Source organism: Suricata suricatta, chromosome 2, assembly GCF_006229205.1.
Source record: "Suricata suricatta isolate VVHF042 chromosome 2, meerkat_22Aug2017_6uvM2_HiC, whole genome shotgun sequence".
NCBI classification, from domain to species: Eukaryota; Metazoa; Chordata; class Mammalia; order Carnivora; family Herpestidae; genus Suricata; species Suricata suricatta.
In genome coordinates, this window is record NC_043701.1 from 87,371,921 (window position 1) to 87,390,944 (window position 19,024).

Here is a 19,024-nt window from a genome sequence, read left to right on the forward strand (position 1 = left end):
AAAAAAAAGGTATGCGAAGGAAAAGCTGCAATACCTGCAGAGTATAGGCATCAAGAACAGTAGTACTTTCAAATATATAGACTACACACGTATTTGAAATGGAAATTTCAGGAGTGAGTAAAAGAAATAAGTAAAAAATGCAAGAAAATGTTAAGTTGAAAAAAATAGTAAATATATATGCAAACTTAAATCAATTTTTGCCAGAGAGAAGAACGATAATAAGCACTGGAGAAGAACATTTGTGTCAGGAGAGGGGTGATCAGTGTTACTACACTGTATAATACTTGCAATTCTTTGGGAAACCAGGAAAGTTGTTAATCAAATAAAGACTGAGGTCAGTAATACATGTTTTTTTTTTTAATTTATCTTTGAGAGACATAGAGAGACAGCACGAGCAGGGGAGGGGCAGAGAGAGAGAAAGAGACACAGAAGCCGAAGCAGGCTCCAGGCTCTGAGCTGTCAGCACAGAGCCCGACGTGGGGCTCGAACCCACGAACCATGAGATCATGACCTGAGCTGAAGCCAGACGCCTAACCAACTGAACAGCCCAAGTGCCCTAGTAATACATGTTTTAATAGCAAACATTAAAGGAACAAAAATAAAGTATGCAACATCAAAGTTAGTTGAAGGAAAAATGATGGAATCAACGGGAGAGTATATTCAATTAATAAAAAACAAAGACTGGATTAAAAAGAAATCAAGGTGTCAGGGAAGCTAGGGCCAAAAATACCACCTTATACATCTGATAGAGTGATTAATTGCTTACAACTTTCTTGTTTATTCACTCGGTTAGTGATTGAGAGAGTTCTGTTTTTTGTATTATGTTTACGTGATTTCTACCCTTGAGATACTTTAAAATTTTTATATTCTTAACATATACATGTACTTGTTAACTAAAAGAATTACAGAAGTATATCATAATTTGTAGCAAAAATAGGTACACAATCTCTGATAAGCACATCAACATTAAATATCAATAGTGCTTCAAATGGATTTTCAGTATGTCCTTTACACCGATGTGTAAGGATTTTGTCATGAATGATTTTTTTAAATGTTTCTACTGACTTATTTAAAATAAATGTTCAATTATATGGATCTGGCTAAGTAAACTTAAGAATAATATATTGTAGAAAGTCATCAGTGGTATGGGAAAATGTTTAACATACATTAATGAAAGTTTTCTTAAGACCACATACTACTTGATACTTTATTAAAGATATATACATCTCAAGACAAAAAGTGACTCTATTTTAAGAATTCTCTATATGCCAGATCTATAATAATCATATGTTGCTCTTATAATGAGATAATTAGAAAATAGAGTAGTCCATAATTAGACTATAAAGTATATGCCATTGAACAAACAGTATCAATGTTAGTAAATGTTTTTCATTTCATGTATATAATCAGAAATCCATGGTTTAAAAAAAAATTGCAGAACTCACATGATAGGATACTTATTCTAATAAAATATCCCATAATGTGGATGTGCAATCCACATACACACATCAACCATCAGAGCCACTGTTTCAGGATCTAAACTTCAACTAATTAACAATATAAACTTATGTGTCACCAAATTAAGTAGGCACCTCTATGCACACACTGCAGTGAAAGGTTTCACTACAGCTTTCTCTGTGGTTTTAATCATGTGTGTGCACATTTTTAGAGGAAATCTTAGAAGGCTTTTTTCATCCTCTGTGTCTTGGTGAACATCTTGAAAAAATTATTCAAGGCAAATATGTATATAACTCTCTTTAATATCAGTTTGTTTTTAACATTATCTTTACCTACTAACAAAGGGGGAAATGACCATTTCAGAATACTTTTAGTTTCAGAAATATTGTTGGCTCTAATTTTAATTCTCAGAATTTTAGGATTTAAAATATGTAAGATTTAAAAATAATTCAGTTTTTTGGTAAAATGTGCAGTAATCAATTTAAAAATAATAAATTTTGAAAGCTTACCTTTTAATATTTTGGGTGCTCCATGGTTATACATTTTTTAACGTATCAGTTTTAGTACTTGTGTAAATAAAAATATTCTGAGGGTGATTTATCTTCAAGTTAGATATTTAATAAGTGCCTTCCAGAACATCAGACAATGCTATGCCTTTCCTTTATCCATTGTGTGTTCACTGTGTTCAGTGTGGATGTCGTTGTTTCTCAGATTTCTTGTTAATATTTTAACTATACAGGTCTTCTTCATAAAAACTTGTATACATAGGAAACCAATTACAAAACAGGGAAGTATAAAACAAAAAAATCATACAGTTATGCCTTTAGAGGGAGAATCTTTAAAGAGTTACAAATCAACCAGCTGTTCAAATAAATAATGTATGTTGCAGCTGGCTCTTCCATGGGTCTGAATGTCCAACAGTAGCAGATGTCCCAGTTTTATAAATGTACCAGAGGAAGGCCCTAAATTGAGATTGAAACAAATTATGATGCAAGTCTACAAGTGAACAGATTATAGAAATAATAGGTTGAATATATTTTTTTCTAAAAATTTCCAGACATCAAAGTAAAATGATAAAACATAGAGTGAGCTGACCCTTACATTGATTTTTTTGTTAAAAGATAAAAAAAAATCCTATAGTCTCCAAAAGAGTGAACTGATCCCTACACTGATTTTGTGTTCATTTTATATAAGTTCTTTCAACTCTATAGTTGCAGGAAAGTGTGTGTGTGTGTGTGTGTGTGTGTGTGTGTGTGTGTGTGTGTTTCAATTTAGAAATATGTTTAAAATCTAGAGTAAAGACAATTCAGATAATCAGCAATGATCTGTCTACAGTAACACTTGTTACATGATTTAAATGAGGACCTGCTTGAGCCTAGAACTGCTGGTAAATGTCAAGATCAAAAATCTCAAGCCAAATATTTAATGAACCCTTTAAAATATGATACAAGTCCAGTCCCTGAGAATGCCCACCTAATAAGGAAAAGAAATCTGACCAAATGACAGTATTTTAATCCCATCAAGTGAAGGGTACATAATAAACAACAGAAGCATAGAGGAGTAATACCACCACGGTGATGAGCAAGAGGGAAGGTCAGAGAAATTCTTCGTAAAGAAGATGATGATCAAACTGGTCTCAAGTCTCAATAGACACTCGCTGAATAAGCAACATAGTGGCAGGGGGAAGTGTTCTAGACCGAAGGATTAATTTGTGCAAGGTCCTGTATATTTGAAGTAGCATAATAAATAGATTTGGAAAGACTGAAATACATGGTTGAAAGTGGAAGCAATAGGTTGCGGTCAAGGACAAGGTATGTCACAGATACCACACACTATTCTGTAGAGTTTATATTATATCCTACAGGCAATGGAAATCAACTTCAATTTTTTGGAGGAACACGTATCCAAGTTTTTACATGAGGAATACAGAATTCCTTCATTTCCCTCTACTGAGGAAGAAATAGAGGGTGAATATGCTGAAGGTATACATGTTAAGACACTGACATCATCCACATGAGAAAAGACGTATCTTTGAGTTAATGCAATGAAGATAGAGACGATATCCTTAGGTCAGTCTATGCCTATTCAATGACTCTAAATAGAAGTCAAATTCTTATTTTGAGCATGAAGTTTTTGACATATTTGAACCAATCTTCTTCCTTTTTAACTTATTCATCTATTTCCACCTATGCTCCCATACCAACTCCATTTCAGCATACTGGACTAGATCAGTGTTCCAAAATAAGATCTGATCTTGCACATACCTGTGTTATTTCCTACACTTTTCAGTCACTCATCTTCATCCAACAAAATTAATTATAGTTCTTCTTTAATACCTTTCATATCACTTCTGACCTAGAACTCTCGTAACTCCTAGAGCAATAACTTCCAAATATTTATCTGTAATAAACGCTTGGTAAATTCAATAACACCCTTGCTTTAGTACATGGGGAAACTGAAATTCAGAATAGGTCTCTTGTTTATCCAGGATAAAAGAGCTAGCTCATGGCCAAGTCAGAATTCAATCTCAAACTACCAGGCTACCTCTTTATCACCATACTATGAAACTCATAATTTTAATATGAAGTTCCTCTGGCATTATGAATTCCATAGAGTCATATCCAAATTAATGTACTTCTCAACTATTTCCCACCTCACATGCTCTTGCCAGTATCTGTTTACTAAATTGCCAATGTCACAGTTGTCTAGATTTAAAGCCTCATAATCAGCTTGCATTTATCTGCTCCCACCCACATCCATCTAGGACTTCACAATTACTCCCCAAGTTTACCAATTTTATCTCTGTGGTGTCTTTTTGTTCCTTTTTACTTTATGATGGATTTTTGAAATAAGATCCTGTTGTCCCTATTGCCATTAAATTTACTCTTTATCCAATTTATTCTATATATTCCAAGACAAACTAAGCTCATAAAGTACAATGTTAGCCAAGCCACTGCAATGGTAAAATAAAGTTTAAATGCCATTGAACACTATTTTGAAGTGTTTAGCTAAAACAATTAGCCAAAAAAATGAAATACTTGAAAGCATGCCTTGATAAAGATACAATATATTTTCTTTGGGCATATTTTTGAAACAAAATACCCTATTCTCAAAAGTATAATTTTCTAATCTATAAAAAATCTGAAAATTATATGAAAAATTATACTGAAAATAAACTTTAAATCAACTACATACAATTGCATAGTAACAGGAAAATCAAAGTCAGTAGACTAAAAAGATCTAAGTGGAGGTAAATTCCATTTACTTGAGATACTATTACAATGACCACATATAACTGAAATTCAATATATAATAAAATTTTAATGTTTACCATTTTTTATTGCTTTTGCTCGGGAAGTGAGAAAATTTTAAAGTGAATACAGAGGAATCTATGTCCCAAAAGCTAAAGAATGGTTGAAAAAGAATCAATAGTGTTCTACCAGTGTAGTAGGTTACTACTGCTGTGTTACAAATGACCACAAAAGTAGGTGCTTAAAACAGTGCTCATTTATTACCTCGCAGTACTGCAGGTTTGTGATCCAGCAGAGCACAGCACAGGCAGGTTCTCTGTTCAGGGTATCACAAGACTAAAATCAGAGAGTCAGCTGGTTGGATTCTCATCTGGAACCTGGGGCTTTTCTAAGATCATTCCTGTTAACTGGCAGAAACCAGTTCTTTGTAGTTGTATATGGAACCCAAGAACTCAAGTTCCCCTTTGTTTGTCCACTGTCAGCCAGGGAACACTTTCAGTTCCCACAGACCACTCTTGGGTTCTCAGCTCATGTGAATAATGGAGTTCAAACACTTTCATAATTCTGCTTGTATGTGTGTATTTTCTTTTTCTTTTCTTTTCTTTTTTTTTTTTGCTAGCAATCAGAGAAAACTTTGTTTTAATAGGCTCATGTGACAAGGTTATGCCCATCTGAATAAGGTCCCTTGCTTAAAGTCAGCTGTCCAACATAAGGTGACAAAATTAAGGAGAAATATGACAGCTGACAGCATATTCATAGGTTTCATCCATACTCAATAGGAGGGCAAAAATCACCAGAGAGCCACCCTAGTGTGTTGACACAACAATCAGAAACTGTACTGCAAAAAAAAAAAAAAAAAAAAGAAAAGAAAAAGAAAAAGAAAAAAGAAAGGAAGAAAAGTAGATGTAGCCAAAGTGGAAAAAAAAGGTCAAAAAAACAGATCTAAGCATCTAAAGTAAATTAATGTACAAAAATGGGGCATTTTGAGTGAGTGAGAAAAGAGTAGCTTATTTAATAACTGTGGTTGGGATGACCAGCAATCTAATGGGAAAAATATGGACTAATCAAGAATATGAAATGCTTCTGTAGCGCCTGGGTAGCTCAGTCAGTTAAGCATTCGACTTCGGCTCACGTACATGAGTTCGAGCCCCACATCAGGCTCTGTCCTGACAGCTCAAAGCCTGGAGCCTGCTTTGGATCCTGTGTCTCCCTGTATCTCTGCCCCTCCCCACCTTATGCTCTGTCTCTCTCAAAAATAAACATTAAAAATTTTAGAAAAAAAGAGTTTGAAATGCTTCTTAGATATTCAAGTGGACATATATCAAGTGGTCAGTTAACTGTAAGAGACTTCAGGTGAGAGATTTGAGTAAAAATAAAAATTTGAAAGCATTATGTGCTTCGATAGTATTGAAAACCATGGAAGTGAAGGATGACATATAGAAAAGACCATGGCTAGAGAAGAAAAACATCCCCGGTATTTGAAAGAAGGTTGGATTAAAAGGTTCTTGTGAAGCAACATTATTCAGTATTCATTTAAAAAATCAAGAAATTCTAGGTGGCTTCGTCAGTTAAGGGTCTGACTTCAGCTCTGGTCATGATCTCACGGTCCTTGGGTTTGAATCCCATGTTGAGCTCTGTGCTGACAGCTCAGAGCCTGAACCTGCTTGGGATTCTGTTGTCTCCCTCTCTTTCTGCCCCTCCCCTGCACTCTCTATCACCCACGCGCTCGCTCTCTCTCTCTCTCTCTCTCTCTCAAAAATAAACAAACACTTATAAAAACCATAAAAAAATAAAAATCAAGAAATTCTATTAATAATCATCATATTCATATTAGAAAATGGTGGATTTGTTAGAGTAATGTGGCTTTCTCAGAGTGTATGATATTGGAGATGAATTCAACATTAATTTCCTTTCAAAGAATAAAATCAAACAAACTACAAGCCTTTCAGTAACTTCACAATGTCTAAAGAAAAAAGTGCCAGGAACTTAACATGGCATTAAGCACTCCTGATACCTGACCCCTCTTATCTTCTTGGTCAATTTCAAATGTAAAGTTTCTGTAACAGCAATTAGTTCATAATTTTCTTGTGAGTATAAAGTATTGTAATAGCCATAAGTGCATTTCATTGCACATAGCAAATACCCACTAAGCATTAGATATTATCTATTACCTACTGGATGTAGAGTCCTTGTCAACCTGCCAGAACTCCAAATTATTTATTCTGATCATGCCTTGTTATTTTAAATTCTAGACTACTATCGACATGCTTCCCTTCATCAGGAAGATGATCTTCCATTTTGTGACATTTCTATATATATTCTATCCATCCTTCATGGTCCTGTTGAAAGAATTACATTTCTTTTTTGCTATGTAGATTTCACTAAAAACCCTTGGTTTCCAATAATCCTTCGTCCCCAAAGTAATTAGGGTATTGTCTTTGGTTTATAAGTATGCTTTCTCCATATACCGAGAGGCAGGCTACATGTCTTTTATACCTTTGTATTCCCATTATGTTTGAAGAATGGCTGATTACATTTTTTTTCATTATGATTACTTAGGACTTTTCTTATAACCCTATTTTGAGCAACAAAAGCTTTGAAAAGAATTTTAGGCTTGGGTCCAATACAGAACTTGATAAATTAGCTGACAAGGGGTAAATGCTAGCTAAATTAAAGCTGAAACACAGTGACAATATATGTGGCTGCAAGTTAGGACTAGAATTTTACAACTTATATAAGACATATAAAGAGAAAAAGATAAGTGATATTGCTTCTTCTATCTGGGCAATTGCAACCCAGAGCTGGTTTTCCAAAAGTGTGTGACTAGAATCTTTACACTGAAAACTAAAGAGAATATACCCACAGAAAGAAAGAAAAGCCTGTGTCTTCATAAAAAAAGTCCTACATAATGATGAAACATGGCAAGATTGTTAAAAATGCAGCAGATATGTAACATCCTTCTTTTACCTCTTTTATCATTTGCTGAAAATTCCACACATTTGCTCACATTTGTCCTCAAACTGTAAGACTCTTTTTCTTCATTTGTTTGTCAAGAAAAGCAATGCATTTGCCCAAGGTGCATGGTCAGTGTGTACACTCCAGCTGGTAAAACAGTAGTGGCAGCCCAATGACCTGCAGCGATCCCCAAATTTGCACTGAGGGGTGACAGTGCAGGAAATTAGATTCGTATATTGCCTTCTCACCAAGAAACACTTTACTTTCTTTTACCAAAGGTGAGCTATGTGTATGTGTAGCAGAGGAAGAGGTAAAATCTAGCATGGGGAAGCACATCTGGTGCCAGGGCTGAAGCCATTGAATGATGAAAAACCGAGTACATAAGTAGTAACTCCATTATCTATTTCTTTATGTTTCACATCCTTGCTTTAACTCTTACAATATTTGTATACTTTTTTTTAAAGTGTATTTATTTTTGAGAGAGGCAGAGAAAGTGAGCCGGGAAGGGGCAGAAAGAGATGGACAGAGAGGATCCCAAGCAGGCCCCACACTGTCAGCACAGAGTCCAATGGGGGACTCGAACTCACAAGCCATGAGATCATGATCTGAGCCGAAACTAAGAGTCGGATGCTCAATTGACTGAGCCACCCAGATGCCCCAATATTTGTATACTTTTAATAATCCTTATGTCACCTTTTTCAGTTTGAAAATATTACAACGTCTCCCCTTTGGGACTATTCACAGGAAAAGAGACTGCCACATCTACAGTCCCACCCATTGTGACTATAGTACTGGGTTTAGGATACATTATTCTAAACATGTAATTTTCCTCATTACAATGTTATCTTTATTCATGTAGCCCAAGGCATTATCTGAAAAAGGTGCTATTTTGTTGAACCCTATTTTGGGTAGTTGCTACATTTGCATCTAAAAAGGAGAACGTAATATGCATTTTATTTCAAATGTATTTTAAAATAAATACAGTTGTGCTTAAACAGTATTAACAATATCCTGTGAGGACGTTGGTAGTTGGCCACATTTTGTAAAGCAACTCTCATACTGTGATTTTAAATTGGAAGAGCAATTACTATATGTAAGACCTAAGGAAAACTGACAAAAGCTGTTAATATAAGGACAGGTTGTTATTACAGCTACCTATCGAGAAGACAAGTAATTGATTGACAAGTTATCGCTTGTAAATAATACCTTGAGAATATTCTGTTTATTAAGGACTCACTAGCTGATGTTATTTCTATTCCTATTCAACCAGGAATTGGTTCTCTTATCCCTAAATAGTCAAATCATCTTAGGAGCAACAAGAGTATATGGGGATTCCTTTGCAAATCAGATTCTATTTAAAAATAATTTATCCAACCCATGAACACATTTATGCTGCAGGGTGTTTCCATCTAATCCTTTCCTTCTAAACCATGCTCTTGGAATTAAAATGAGAAGCTTTTGCACTTTCATGAATGCACAAATTTAATATCAATATTTACTCAACAATATTGTTTAATCTTCCCAGTGCAAAAAGAAAATCGTCAAACTTATTTCCACTGATAATTACTCAGCATGTACTCAATTAGCTCCCACCTGTGTTTTTACATCTTTGATAAACATAATCGGTTGGATAATTTCATGTATCTGCATATATACATATTATGTTCTAATGCTCTGACAAGAAATAATGTATTAGATTTACTATTTGAAAAAACAAAAGCTGGCCTGAAACTAGAAAATTCATAAAATGTTAACAACAAAAAAACTTAACAGAAATGGTCCTGTGATGGTGGAACAGAATAGTTTCCTGAATGCCACAGTTAAGAAAAAACTACAGTCACTTACATGATAGGTGAGTTATGCAGACATTTTTTGTGGTTGAATTAATTAAATAGAATTTTATTAGAAGATTAATAGAATTTATTTAGCATAGCTAGAAAAGGTACAAAATTTAGCTTTTTGTTTTCTTATATTTTTACTTCCTTGCCTGAAAAAAATGTCCCATCTTTACTGTTTTTCAGAATATTATGCACCTTATATAAAGAAAATCACATTAACTCATCCAGCCTATCTATGGGGGGGCATATCCCTAACCACTCTGAACTTTAAAAAAAAAAAAAAGATATAGGGTTCCTGGGTGGCTCAGTTGGTTAAGTGACTCTTGATTTTGACTCAGGTCATGATCTCACAATCGTGAGCTTGAGTCTCCTCTTGGGCTTGGCAATGAGCTTAGAGTCTCTGTTCTTACTCTGTTCCTCTCCTGCTTCTGCTCTCTATCAAAATACACAATTTTTAGAAATGAGATATAAAAATTTACAGTTTTTTAAAAAATATAAAACACTGAAGAAGAATTACTTGTAACAGGCAAATCCTATGTTTGGTTCTCTCATCCCTCAACAGTCCAATCATCTTAGGAGCAACAAGAGTACGCGGGGGTAAACACCTGTTATCCTAAGTGAGGGAGGCTTTCCTGAAATAAAAAGAGAACTGTATTCAAGCCAAAGCTAAACAATGAACCTTCAAGATTTATGGGGTCTACCATTTGCTTGATTTGATATTCTGAGTCTTAAAATACATTTGTGGCCATAAGAGGAAAATTTTATATTTTATAATCAGTACAGTTAACTAACTTCACATTTTGGGGTTTGGGGACAACTAATGTTATTTTAGCAAAGTCCACTTCTCCCTATTCTTTAATCAAAGAATGAGGAAATTGTACCCTCTGATCTCTTCCAACATAGCTGTTGTACAAACTTATATGGAGGTAATGCCCACAGGCATTTAATAAATACCTGCTAAGTGAGTTCTAGAAGAATAAATTAATGATTGAATTATTTTTGATTAGATCATGTATATTATTGCTTCTAGCATTTTCCACATTTCCCCCCCCTCGGGTATCATTTTTATCAGAATCACTCTGAGAAAAGAGATGTTACTGATTGGCTTCTTGGGTTCACTTCAGCTAGATCCACTAAAGCAGAATATCTACAGATGGTGGTTTCCCAGGCTGTCTTTTTAAAAGATCCTGAGGAAACTTTTATGTGGAACTCTTGTGTAAAAATTTAGAGACTGCTTTTCCTGTAAGGTAGAAATCCCAGAAAACAACCTTTCCCTCCATCTTCCACTGAGTCACAGAAGAAAAATATTTTATAAATAGAAGTTTGACAGTCCAAAAGAACCAAGCAAGTTACTTTTCCTGGAGTTTTACGTGATTTTATTAAATGTTTCTCTGTGTATTTGAAAGAAAAGTCAGTTACACCGACACCATCTCTTCAGTAACACACTTTAAAGAAATCAAATATGTTTAGTAATACTAATATAAAATAGTTTGCAATATCAATACTTATTGTAAATTGCAATAAAACTCACCCATCACTTATCTGTTCATCTGTAGTTTATGTTACATTCGGAAAAATGAATTCCCTGTAGGTAGAACTCAATAACCTTGATGGTTATAAGGGCTGATTAGTGCTATCATCACTCAGGATGCTACTGAGCTTCCTGGGGCTTTAACCCACCATACTGTGAGAATGCCTTCGATTGTCTATAATCCAGTTGTTAAGGGTACTTTGTAGATACAAGGAAGCAATTATAAAACAGAATCCATAGTCATCTTCAACTAATTTATCACTTGAAGATAAATAGTACCATGTCAATGGGCATCAAAGTAGCCTATAAAAACTGGGCAAAACACCGTACTATGTCGTCCACAAGTTTACAACATATTCAGAAGTGATCTGTTGTGTTCTCTAACTATGACTTCCCTTTCTGTAATGGAATGATCATATTTAATGCTAATCTTGGCTCTCTGGTTCATAGATCTCTAAAGTTTAAATTGTATTTTATATTAAAAGACAGTTGCTGCACATATCTTCATCACAATTGGGTTGCATAACTCAAAAATAAATAATGCTGTCTCAACCCTGTTTTTTCTCCTTGCTCTGATGTATGTTCATCCTATAAAGTGAATGGCAAATACACAGCTTAGAAGTTGAAGTTGTATATTATTTAGAATCCAGAGCAGGTGGCACTGTGGAATAAGCTAGGAGTCTGTTACCAGGGGTTACGCCCAGCTGAGTGCAAACTCTCCATGGCATGCCATGCATGTGGCAGCCATTTGCAGAAACTCTCTAGAAAATTTGAGGGGCATTTTTCTTTAAAAGTCTGAGTTTTCCAGGCTAGATAATTGCAAACTGTTTATGTTTGTATCCCCAGAGTCATATATTCTTCATGGGTTTCCTGAGCTACAGCATTTTCAATGCAGGATAAATTCTGTCTTACTCCCTTGTATCCTCATAGGACTTTCTAATGCCAAAACCTTGAGTTGTTTATGTGTATTTCAGGATTTCTTTTTCTTATTAACAGACAAAAGGAGTAGTTACAGTTAGAAGATTTGGTTTTGCAAGTGACATGGCCTTGCCCTGGTGCCAGGGTCTTCTGAGGTATATACTGACGTCTCCCAGCAGTTTTCTCTACCAAAAAATTCCTCAATAAAGGGTCATTAAAACAGAGGAGAAAAAGGCGGTACTGTTTTTGAATATATGCCATAGATATTTAGCAAAATGGCCACAAAGAGGAAAAAAAATACTATACCCAAGAACACTGGTATTTATATTAATATTAGTAATATTAATGTTATTTATATTGCTCTCTTATTTTGATAACATTCTTTTTTTCCCTATCAAATAAACTGGGGAAAGGAAACTGTACCCTTTTCCATTTTTCTCTGTTTTTTAGAATTAACCTTATAATTTATATAGTTTAACTTCATGGTTTCACAGATTAGAAAAATGAAGTAATCTTTCATCTAATTGAGTTATTCACTTCTCAAAATAATTCTTGTAATAAGAAATATCCTTCACAGGAGCGCCTGGGTGGCTCAGGCAGTTAAGTGTCGGCTTCTGGCTTCGGCTCAGGTCATGATCTCACGGTTCATGGGTTCGAACCCCACGTCAGGCTCTGTGTTGACAGCTATCTCAGAGCCTAGAGGCTGCTTCAGATTCGACGTCTCCCTCTCTCTCTGACCCTCCCCTGCTCATGCTGTCTCTCTGTCTCTCAAAATGTAAATAAAAAACATTTTTAAAAATTTAAAAAAAGAAATATCCTTCACATATGAAATTACACCCATTCTCATTCTTAACTTCCTAAATTTTATTATTATAGCCTATACTGATTTAAAAGTTGGTTTAGTCTAAGACAGCAAGAAAAACTTTCTAACCAAGAGGTTCATTTGTGAATATGAAATATTTAAAACTGCTGCAGCATGGATCAATTGGTTTCAATCTGCATTTAAGTAATAGAACCAACAAGCCTGTATTGTTGAGCAATTTGGAATTCAAATCAAAATCAAACACAGAGAGTAATATTTTATTTAAGGAGGTCATATTTTTGAAGCATTCTGTTCTGTATCTACAACTCTCCTGATGACTGTTCTAGATTTGTATCAATTTTTAATGAATATATGTGTTATAAGACTTGAACAATCAAAGACTTTTGAGTTTCCCTTATCTCTAGTCAAGAACTCAATGAGTGAAGGTTATAAATTTGTGGACAAGCCTTCTTTGGGCCCAATCTTATTTGTACTTCCTGCTGATTTGAACTACGAAAGCCTGATAATCTGCTACATCAATAACCACTGACAAGTTAATTACAGTGATTGGTCATGACCTGCCCTGCTGACTATGAAGGCTGAACAAGAGATTGGCATTAGATTGTTGAGATGATCTATTTTTTATATATTTTTTTAAAAGATGAGGATTAAACTTTAGCAAAAATGTCTTATCTAGTATGATATTTTCAACCATCAAATGGATTCTCTCTTGGATTAATTGAGTTTGAGACATAAAGGAAGAATTAGTAACAATTACCAAGATTTCTTGTCCAGCAATAGTGGTTCAAACAAAGCCCCGAAAACATATGCGTATAGCCAACCTTTAATTATCATTTTGTTTACCTAGATTAACAGGGGCATTAGGCTCTTTGTTTTTGATACTAAAATCATTTCCAAGAAACAAACTGTAATTCTTAGTCAAAGAGGAAAAGGAAGGAGATAATTTTTTTTTCAATTTTTTTAATTCAATTGATTGCTGATATTTATAATTAGGAAGATTTTGTGTCAGCTTGATAGGACTCCTATAACAAAGTATCACAAACTGGGTGTCTTAAACAACAGCAATTTACTATGTCACAAAAATGGATAGAAGTCCCAAATCCAGGTTTTCACAGGGTTGGTTCCAAATCCTTCCAGGCCTCTCCCTGTGGCTTAAAGACAGCCCCTTTATTCTACATCTTTTCCATTCATATTCTATGTGTAAATTCTGTGTCCAAATTGCCCTTTTATAAGGACACTAGTCATACTGGATCTCTGGCTTAATGCTTGCCATCTGTAAATGTACGAATATCAACATTTACTTTAGGCACTTCTGTTCTTTGAATGATACAATAATAACTTTTATTATCCACTGGTTATCAACTATGCTGTGCAGCAGCAGTTAAAACTAGTCTTTGCTGCATTTGGCTATCTTCCTTTCATGCATGATGACTGGATTGACCATGTAATATGCCTAGACTGACCTACTATGGAGCCAAAAGTCATTTTCAGTGGCTACTCAAAATAGTAAAACTGATCTAAAGACATTGGTTGAATTCTTGGAATTATAAACCTGGTTTCTCAGTTTCCTCCTTGGCAGAATGACAGATGTGCAACAACAAAATACTGGTAAAACAAACAAACAAAAAAACAAACAACAATAACAACCACAAAATAAGACATTTTAGGGGAAACTATGATGGTCTATCGAGCCCACAAATCAGACTTAATTTTCCCTTGATGGGGACAATATTCAAATCACAATGTGTCTTGTTAAAGTATTGCCTATCCTCTTGTTTAAATGACAGGGTTTCAGATTGAAAACTCTAATTTTGACTTCCTCTTGAAAGGAAAAGCCATTTCAACACCCATGGCTAGGAAGAGTCAAAATAGGTTGAACTCTCAAACCAGATCCCAGTTCCCTAGCATCAGGAATGTATATTTATCTTTGTGATTAAAGTTTCTTTAGAGGCTGCCAAGGTTAACAATTGAAAAAACAACACCAAAAACAGCACACATACACATACATTAAGAAGCAAGCAAGCAAAATCTCTTTGAAGAAATCACAAAACTAATCAGAGAATACAGTCTAATGACTGGACTGCAAAGGCAATACAGATTTACTTTCTACAAGAACAAACCAAGTTCCAGATACAGATTTACCTTCTACAAGGATAAAGCAAGCTCCAGCTCTGCCTGACTGTAAATACCTAATAAAAGTGAACATTTTAGAAAATTAAGCTAGCATCACAACTTTTAAAAAGGTTTACAAACAACTCCTCTGAATGACATTCATTCCAAAATTAAGGTGATCTTGTGATAAATCCAATAGTGGCCATGTTTTCTACCATCAACCAGATGAGCACTACCTTCTCTCTAAATTACAGCAGATAAATATAATTCATCACATTTCCATCTAATGATCAGCTGCTCACATGCAATTGCAGTGAACATGTAATTACATAATTTACTTAGTTCCTTACCAATTACATCTACCAAGAAACTATAACACTGAGAGAAATAAAAATTAAGCTATAGATGGGGCACCTGGGTGGCTCAGTCAGTTCAGTGGTCGGCTTCGGCTCAGGTCATGATTTCACAGTTCGTGGGTTCCAGCCCCGCGTCGGGCTCTGTGCTAACAGCTGGCTCAGAGCCTGGAGCCTGCTTCAGATTCTGTGTCTCCCTCTCTCTCTGACCCTCCCCTACTCATGCTGTCTCTCTCTGTCTCTCAAAAATAAATAAAAGACATAAAAATTAAAAAAAAAATTAAGCTATAGATACTCAAACTACTAGGTCCCGATGAAAATCTAAACACAGCCAAACAAAATAAATAACACACACACACACACACACACACTGTAATTGGGATTATGTGGCATTTAATTAGGGAACTGATTTTTTTCACAAGTTTTAGTCAGGTTCATTGCACCATAAATTTGATTCTCAATAATGTTAGAGAGCATAGGTTTGCAAACTATGGCATATGGGATAAATTTGGCTCCTACCTGTTTTTATATGACTGGTGGGATTAAAATATATTTTTTACATTTTTATGTGATTAAATTTTAAAAGATGATACAAGGAACAAAATAATATTCTCAGTTTTGCTTCCTGGCATATATAGCCTAAAATATGTATTTTGTGTCTCTTCAAAGAAATGTTTGTCCTAGGGCTACCTGGGTGGCTTAGTTGCTTAAGTGTCAAACTGAGGCTCAGGTCATGATCTCACAGTTCCTGGGCTCAAGCCCCCATCCCACAGCCCCTGACAGACTTTGTGTTGATAGCTCAGAGCCTAGAGTCTGCTTCAAATTCTGTCTTCCACTCTCTCTCTCTCTCTCTCTCTCTCTCTGTACCCCTACCCCCGCTTGTCTGTCACTCAATAATAAATGTTAAAAATTTTTTTAAAAGAAAAGGTTTCTCTTAATATTGAGTACACTGAACTCACTAATAAACTGAAATGCTGCTATAAGCTAATCATCATATTTTGAGCTAAACTCTTAGTTCAAAAATCACTTATCAAGTTAGCCTCCCCATCCTTAGGCACATTTTTTTTTAAAGCTATACTAATCTGGTTACATCTTACTTTCTGGCCATCATTTAAAAAGGAGACATGAAGTCAGATAAAAACCTATGAGACTTGGTAAATTAGTATCCATATTATTTTACTCAACAAAATGATTTAGCCACCTCCTTTGTACTTGTGCTCTATGTCAATGTCCACATTATTGGCTTTGCCAGCTGTGTGCAGAGCTGTGTACTCATCTAGCAAATGAATATTAAAAAGGCTGTGAGATGAAGTGTGTGATGAATTAAGGTTCTGAGATGCTTATGAGGTATGAGGTAGAGACACAGGAAATTAGCTCTAATATACTCTTGAAAGGACACAGGTCTGAACTCAACTGACTCCATGACAGGCTTCAAGTTTCCCCTCTGACCATAGAGGCCTAAGTGTTGGTTTCTCAGAATCATTAGACAATAAAAGGGCATAGATTGCTCAACCAGGGACCACCCTAGTTAACACCCAATCAGAAGCGGCCAGCTAAAATGCTTAACATTCCTAAGGCAGGCCTAGAGATAGAAGCTACAGATAATCACTTATTGCTTAAGGCTAGTTACACCTTACGTGGGGGTCCTGGGTCCATTCTGTAATTGGTTAATACTCTAAATGCTGTGATTGGGTCCCGCCAATAGTTATGAACGCTCTAAACAATGTGTATGGTTAAAGTTACTGCCAATGATGTTATGCAATAATGATTGGATCACTGCACCTGTGTCTCAATTTCCTGTAACTCCCCCTTCCCAGAGCCCATAAAGGCCCTGCTCAGCCCTTGTTCCGGGCTCTCAGCATGAATCCACTGTGCTGGTGAAATCTGTGAGCCTGAGCTTAGGCCCGGCAAGCTTAAACCTGTAATAAAGCCCTTTGCTTTTGCATGCATGCCTCGGTCTCCCTAGCAGTCTCTGGTTTTTGAGGATGATATTGTGATCTGGGTATAACAGTCTTCTTACTCAAGAATAGTATGGCCTAAAGAGTAATATGGCCCAACCATAAGTATGTATTTGGAAGCTGAAACATATTTGACATCCACCAAAGACAGATGTGCAGAGAATAGAAGACTAATCCGTAGGGATTACCCAGAGCTACCAAACCAGTAACAATACTGGGAAAGGGGAAAGAGCTTTGATCTAATTCTAAGAAGGAAATCCTGGTTATCACAGTATCGAATAGTTTTAGAGCTATCAATTAATGGAAGGTTTTTTAAAAAGTGAGTCTTCGTTAAGAGAAAATGTGTAATCACAGTCAAAGAAGATAAAGAGTTGTTTGGAGAAGAAAATAAATTATACTGGATCAAAACAAAAATTGTACTGGACAAAGTTACACACAAGCCTACTGCATTAAAAAAGAAGGACCACATAGTTCAAGGTCAATGCCACTGAAATAAAGGGCTAAGAATCTTAAGAGATGGGGGGGAGGATCTCAGACCATCTGTGTTTGCTAATTGGTTTTGCCCCAAGAAAAAGTAAATTTTCTCCTATCTTCAAGTTTTACAACATGGAGCAAGGATCCTACCAAAGTTAGTTTCCTATTTTTCTCAGAAACTGGCAGATAGGGGCTTCCTTGATGATTACATTTCAATGGAATGGCTTCTAGCCTGTGTGAAAGACATTCCTGAGTTATAAAACTGTCAGCAGTCTTTTTAAAAAGATTTACATCTCAAAGGGGAGAGAAGAATGGACAATTACACTTTTTTTTTTAAGTAGATGTTCTAAGAAAAGGGTAGTACCGGGCCTCCAGTCAGGAAAAAGCCTAGGTGAATTTCAGTCAGTATGAGTGTATCTTTAAGGCTCTCCTGGTCATCTAATGTGAGGAGTGAATTCAGAAAAAAAAGACAAAGATAATAAATTACATCTTCAAGAAACTCAGGTGTGAAGAGATGTAGGCTGAGAACTGGAGAGAATGAAGAATGAGAGACTGAATATAAATTTTTGTGACAGAAAAAAAGCATTTTATAATCTGAAAGTAAGAGGAAGAGGATAGAGAGATCATAGGAATAACCAAGGAAATAAAGTTTTCCATCAACAGTCAGAGTACGGACGAGAGCTTCTCTTCCACTGAGAAAAGATAAAGGAATCAACAAACTTTTCTGAAGCACAGCCTAGCCGAAGACAAATAAAAGTAAATTTAAGTTAATTTTCTCTAGAAAAGAAGCCTGTCATCAGTGGAAACCTTACAGCTTCATGCTGAAGAGTTTCAAATTAAAAATTTGTTAATACTATGGTCTTGAAGTTGAAAACTTACATATAACTACCCTAATTCTTCAGACATTCAAGAAAAAAGAGCCACAACTGATGACCTTAGAAATCATTTGAACGCTCTTGTTGCCCAATAGTGACTCTGCTATTTTTGGAGGAGTGACAAGCTATTAATAATCAATAGCTGTGTAGAGCAAAAGTGGGACTCCAAACGGAAGGTTAAATGCAATCTTCTTTCCAGTCTGTAAGAAAAATGATGTTATAATCTTGAGTTTTTATATGGATGACAAAATGCTGGAAAACTTCATGTGACAAAATTAAAATATACCTAAAAATAAATGGGCCCTGGAGAATAAGTAAACTCCTAAATCAGACACAAAATTCTCTAATGCCATCTGGAGTGGTGGTTTTTACATTTTGTGGAGTCATGATACTGCAAGAGGGTGATGAAATCCACGGACACATAAATTTTCTCTAGTATAGATGGACTTCATCGCCTTTGCTCTCAGTTGTGTAAGGG